Source organism: Octodon degus, unplaced genomic scaffold (assembly GCF_000260255.1).
Source record: "Octodon degus isolate 3935 unplaced genomic scaffold, OctDeg1.0 scaffold00025, whole genome shotgun sequence".
In the NCBI taxonomy this organism is placed as follows: Eukaryota; Metazoa; Chordata; class Mammalia; order Rodentia; family Octodontidae; genus Octodon; species Octodon degus.
Window position 1 is genome coordinate 13255132 of NW_004524601.1, and position 6664 is coordinate 13261795.

Here is a 6664-nt window from a genome sequence, read left to right on the forward strand (position 1 = left end):
AGTTTCACTGCATGCATTTAACTATTTCTGCAACCTACAAACCTCTCAGCTTCTGACAATAACTTTAAGCTCTTTGGCGGCAGGAGGAGCGTGCAGGCCGGTGGTGGCACATCAGTGCAGAGGGGCTCATGCCGCGTAGGCTGGCACGAGTTCTGCTTGTAGGCACCGTTTCCCACACTCATGTGCATCGGTGCTGTCAAGGCTCACGCTTCCCTGCCTCGTACCTTTATTGGTCTCTTTTCCTTCATCTGAAATTGGTTTCCTCTAACTGCACAGCAAAAACAGGAGTAGTTCTACATTAGGACATTCTAAAGCTTGATATCCCAAAGAAGAAAGGCATTCCCTCCTCTGCTGTCAACACTACCTCCAAACGCCCTGCTAAAATGTGTTCAAAATCAAAATAGTCATCTTGTGACCAGTGAGGCTAGGTCACATGTTTGTCATTGTGGAAGGAAAAGCTGGAGAACAACTTCTCATACCATGTACACAGCAGAAGAGAGAACTTCAGAGGCAAAGACAGAGATGCGGGAAGAGGAGGAGGAGGGGAAGGAAAAGGAATTAACAGGCTTATACATGGAGCAGCTCCACATAATAAATGAAATCACCATGGACTGCAAACATGTACTAAAGAAAAAAGAGGAGATATGAGAAGACGAGATTAAGGCATAGGCACTGTCTTCTACTCAAATGCCCAAATTTACAAATAATAAATTACATCATAATTTTCAAAATACCCCTGCCTGCTAAAATGCCAGAATATTAAAGACTTCAAAAGCTCATGCAACCAAAGAGCTAGCTCTGAATCTCTGCCTGATATATGGGTCTTTTCATCATGTGCCAAACTGGCTATTCATGAACTGACCACTACCGATAAACAATCAATTTGATCGTGTAGTTAGATAATTAAATCTAATATATACCTAATACTGATCAGAAGTGCTACCACCAGCATATAGTGCCCTACTGGGGGTTGACTGAGCTAGCAAACCTTGGAAAAGAGAAATATCCAAGTCCAACCCATTGTACCATCCAACTCAACAAAAGATGGACTGAAAAGCATTGTGAAATTGCAAGTGCAAAGATGCAGAACACTGAGACCCAGTCATAGCCCCGACTACAGAATTCTTCGCCCTCTCCTAACATCTTATGACCATATCATTAAAAGTCTACTTCCAGAAAAAGGCAAACACCTATTTACAGAAACTCCTTTTGTCCAGAGCCCTATGTTCTGCTACCAATAAAAACTACAAGGCACACTAAAAAGTAAAATCACAGTTGCAAATGGACAGAAAAACATCAGAACCTGACTGAGATATGGCAAGAGTGTTGAAATTATCCTACCAGCAATTGAAAGTAACTACCATTAACACAGAATAACAAAAGAATTTAATGGCTAATGTAGACAGCATGCCAAAAAAAAAATAAAAAATGCACACCTAAGTCAAGATACAGAACATTTAAGATGAAACAAAAGAGACGCTAGCAGAGCAGGAGCACTACAAGAGAAAGAAAGAACAAAGCTGATGAGATTATTAGTAGTTTGGATACCGATGAGAACTCCATTTCTGACTCTGAAAATACATCAACAGAAACCTACAAAACATCAAAAGAACAGAAACACAGAGCAGCATATCTAAACAAACTACAAAGGGTGTAATATAAATATAGTGACATAACTGGAGGAGATGAAAAAGAGAAAAACAACAAAAGAACTATTTTAAATAATAATGACCAACATTTTCCCCCAAATAAATGTCAGATGCCACAATTACAGATCATGGACGCTTACAGAGCAAAAAGCAAGATGGGAATGAACAACACACAAAGCACACCCAGCCACTCCACATCCAAGCCCCAGAAAATGAAATGTGAACAAGGGGAGGAGGGGAAGCCAAGGTAAAAATTGCATCTAATATCTCATCAGAAGTCATGCAGCCAAGTAGATTATAGATAAAATTATTTAAATTAAAGAAAACAACAGCCAGCCTAGATTTCCAAAACCACTGCAGATATCCTCAAAAAGTGGAATGAGTGCTTCCTCAAACAAACAAAAATTTAGGAAGTTTGTTACTAGCAGGCCTACCTTGCAAGACACATTAAAAGTTCATAAGAAAGAAGGAAAATAATATGGGTCAGAAACAGATCTACTTCATAAAAGAAGTGTCAGAAAAAAAAATACTGAAGCTAAAATACAACTATTAATATTACTTGGTCTAACACACAACAACTTGTTAAAAATAATAGAAAAACAATAACAACAATATACTAATAAAGTATGTTTATATGCATATACACAAATACATGTTCAATATACATAATTACATATAAAACAAAATAAGGGACAGAAGGGAAGAATTGAGATTATTTTGCAATTATAAGGGGTAGTCATATACCAGTGAAGTTACTCGAAAGTGGACTTCGCTTATTTGTTAATATATATTGCAGACTCTAAAGCAACCACTAACAAAAGATGACATGCTAAGAAAGAAAATAAAATAGTCATAGAAAATTCTAAATTAAATCTACAACATGTGCATTCAGTAATGTATGTTTTCCTTTAAACATGTGTTGCATGTTGCAAGTTTGGATATGATGCTTTCATTTTCATTTACTTCACAATAATTTTTATTTTCTCTTATTTTCTACTTTGACCCATGTGTTATTTACATGTGGGTTGTTTCAATTTCTAGCAGTTGAGAATTTTCTAGCCTTTTTACTCTATGTCTAGTTACTTGAACTTTAAAGAAAACAGTGTACGGCAACTGTTTTTTTCAGAACGTTACATTTTGCGGCCAAGAAGGAGGTCTTGGTATACGTTCCATTCGATCTTGACAGTGTGCATCCTGACACTGGGTGGGTTAGTCTGTAGGCGTCCACTGTGTACTGCTAACTGATAGTGTGGCTGAACTAAACTTCATGCCTTCCTAATCTTGTTCCAGATTCATTATTCATTTTTTAAAAAACTATATGGACGTTTCCATTTATAAAAGCAAATTTATCCATTTCTTCTTGCACTTCTGTCAGTTTCTGCCTCACATATTTTAACACCTTACTATGTGGTACGCTTGCATTAAGTATGTTTTCTCGGAAATCGGATCCCTTGGTCCTTTTGCAATATCGCAGTGCAGCTTGTATACCTTCCCTTGCTCAGTATGAAAACTAGCCGTTGTGGCTGTAAATGCCAAGAATGTGGCTGAGAAAGAGGACGAAGATGGAGATGAGGATGGGGATGAGGAAGAGGAAGAGGAGAAGGAGCCTGACCGAGAAGCACCTGGAAAAGGAAAGAAGGAAATACCCAGATAAAAGGCAGCTCCAGGATCCAGGAAACAACATGAGAGGCACAGAACCAACCACCGCTTTCTGTCTCCTCAGTGGAAATCTAAACTCTAACAAATCTGCTCCTGAATTAAAAACTGGTACCAGTGAAGTTTTTGCTAAAAATGATTTCACTACTCTGGGTGTCAGAACTGGTACAAATCCGGAGTTTGGCTATGTGGATTTGAATCTGCAGAAGACCTTAAAAAGGCTTTGAAACTCACTGGTTTAAAAGTCTCTGGCAGGTAAATTAAACTAGAGAAACCCAAAAGAAAACACAGCAAGGAAGACTGAGATGCAAGTACACTTTGGGCCAAAAATCTCTCCTCCATAATCACTCGGGATAAATTAAGAGAAGGGTCTGAAATTGCAACCAAGACCAGACTAGTCAGCAAGGGTGGGAAGAGTACAGGGATTGCTTATATTGAATTGAAGACAAAAGCTAAAGCAGAGAAAACCTTTGAGGAAAAGCAGGGAACAGAGCTGGACGGCAGGTCTAGTTTCCTCTAATTCGCTGGAGAGAAGACTCTAAATCAAGACTGCAGAGGTGGAAAGAGCAGCAGCCAAAGTGGCAAAAGAGGAACCTGGATTCAAGCTTCTGCTTCTGTAGCACAGAGAGGATGCTCCTCAGGAAGTATCTGACATGGACATTTTCATCAGAACCAAAGTGGCAAATCAGAAGGGTCTGCATGGATAGAATTCACTTCAAGATAAGACACTAAAGAAGCTCTAAACTCCTGCAATAAAAGGGAAACTGAGGGCACAGCAATCAGACTGGAGCTGCAGGGACCCAGGGGGCCCCCTAAGCCAGCCACTCAAAACCCTGTTTGTCAGAGATCCATCCCAGGAAACCAATGAGGAGACCTTAAAGGAATCATTGGTCAGCTAGACAGGAGCAAGGATGGCCACTGAACAGGAATCCAGGTCTTCCGAGAGTCTTGGTTTTGCAGACTTCACCAGGGAGGAAGATGCCAGGGCCCTCAAGGAGCCCATGGAAGATGGTGACATTGAAGAAAACAAAGACACCGTGGACTGCACCAAGTCTAGAGCAGAAGGCAGCTGTGAAGGCAGCCATGGTAACAGGCTTTGGGGGCTAAGAATGGGGCAGAGGAGGCAGAAGAGATTTGGAGGCAGGAGCTGGGGAGGGCTTGGAGGGTGGGGTGGCTTCCAAGGAAGAACGGGAGGAGGAGGAGACCACAAGCCACAAAGAAAGATGACTTTGAATTGTCCCTCTGTCCCTGTCTGGACCTGTTCATTGGAAAGAGAGGATTCAGGATTTACTCTGATGTCTGTTGATGACAGGGCCTTCTGAGGACATCCCAAGACCACGTGTGTCCTCTGATCTAGTTGAAAAGCATAGAGGTGACATTTCAGGAGAGATGGACTGAGATGCCATGTTGGTTTTGACTAGAGATTCATAAGCTTACTAAAGAGATGAGAGATAGAGCCAACCTTGATCTGTAAGTTTTGGATTTATATTGTTTCATGTGGTGTACAAAACCATTTTTCCGCTACAAACAGTGGGGGGCGGGTACAGGGGATTAAGGGAAAGCAGAATGTTTTATGATTTTTACATCAGTGATTTTAGGACAAATTTAAAGCCCTAAACTCTGGGGAGGAAAAAGAGCGAACCCTAATGTAAATGATGAGCTCTTAGTGATAACGATATGCCATTGTAGGCACATGACATGCGGCGCGCACGTCACTCCGGTAGGGATCGGTGACAGCGGAGAAAGCCATGTAGACGGGAGGTCACCAGAATGTCTATTTCTTCTGCTCAGTTTTGTTGTGGACCTAAATGTGCTCTTAAAAATGAAGTGTGTTTTTGTGCGGATAAAAGACCAACTCCAGGCATCTCGCACAGGGACACAAATGGAGCAAAAACCAGCCGTTGGCAAGTCAGATCCCCGAGAAGTGTCCATCGTTGTCCTGGAGAATGGAGCGCAGAAACGTGAGGTTTATAGGATTTTTATATGCTTGGGAGTGTGTGGTCTCAGCAGTCTTATAAAAGCGTTTCTGAAATTCACTAGGAAGCTGAGGACGCAGGCCAAGAGGCACGAAGGAGAAGCAGTGACTTGGAAAGCCCTGCGCTAGGCCCACCGCACAGCTCTTCGCGTCCTGCTCGGCCCTCGCTGAAGACTGCACTGCACGGCAAGGCGCAGTCAGAGCTGCCAAGGCACTGAGAAGGCCTGCGACATCTGAACCAGGCCACCGTGAAGAGGAGCGCAGCTGGCCGTGGCTGTTCTCCCACAGAGCGCAGCGCTAGAATCTTGCCGGCGCTGAGCAAAGGAAGAACCGAGAGTCAGATTGAGAAATAAACTGCAAACAAAACCTCTTGTCAGAATCAGAGACATAGAGCCCTTCCAAGCAGAAGTACGAGCTAGGCTGAGGCTGTTGAGGACACAGCTCAGGGTTGTAGGCTCTGAACTGCCAGTGGTGGTGGTATGGTTCTCCTGAGGAACTGATTTGAATTCGTGAGATAATCCCTCTGATGTTTAAAGGAAAACTCTTAAATCTTCAGAGTGGAAAGAAAGCCTTTCACGTACAAAGAAAATTTTTGCCTTCTAAATGTTGTTTGGCATAAAGATGCCATTATAAATCTCTTTACATAGCAGAATTTATAGAATTATATGTATATAAATATACAAAAAAAGAAACCAAGAATTGAAGACAACCAGTGCAGATTCTTTCTAAATATTTTCCACCAACGTGTACACATCCTCTGCCTGATATGTTGTGACAGTGACCTCATTCCTTTTAGAAAGCAGAACATATTCATCTTTGACCAGCTACAACAACAATAAAAAGTTCCCATAAATTTGCCATTTGTTAACACAACTCGAGGCACCACAGATGCAGGCATTTCTGTACATATACTGCTTAAATTGAATTCAGTTCCATCTCTCTTTAACATGGTGCTCCATGCCTGCAATCCCAGCACTCTGGAGGCTGAGAAAGGAGACTCATCAAGAGTACCAGGCCAGTCTGGGCTACAAGGTGAGTTCAAGACCAGCCAAAACAGCATAGCAAAAACCTATGTCAAAAAGAGAAAAGAGGAAGGGAGAGAAAGAGGAGGAGGAAAAGGAGGAAGAAGAGAAGGAGGAGGAGGAAGAGGAAGAGAGAGAGAGAGAGAGAAGGACAAGTCATGTTCCCTATTTCAGCTGCTGTTCACATCACACTTTCCACAGTGCTCATAATCTAAGTGGCTCCCATTTGCTTTATTTACAACATAACATCTTGAAAATAACATTCCAGATATTGTTCAAGCAACACAGGGCAAGGAAGAATTTGTATTTTCTTCATGAGGAATGAAACTGTAACACAGATATATATCTCCTTTGTAATGGTT

The 6664-nt window shown here is 41.7% G+C and overlaps 1 pseudogene; it reads left to right on the forward strand.

The window, feature by feature from the left end:
- Positions 1-480: 480 nt before the first annotated feature.
- On the forward strand, positions 481-4627 carry LOC101590033 (annotated as a pseudogene).
- Positions 4628-6664: the final 2037 nt, after the last annotated feature.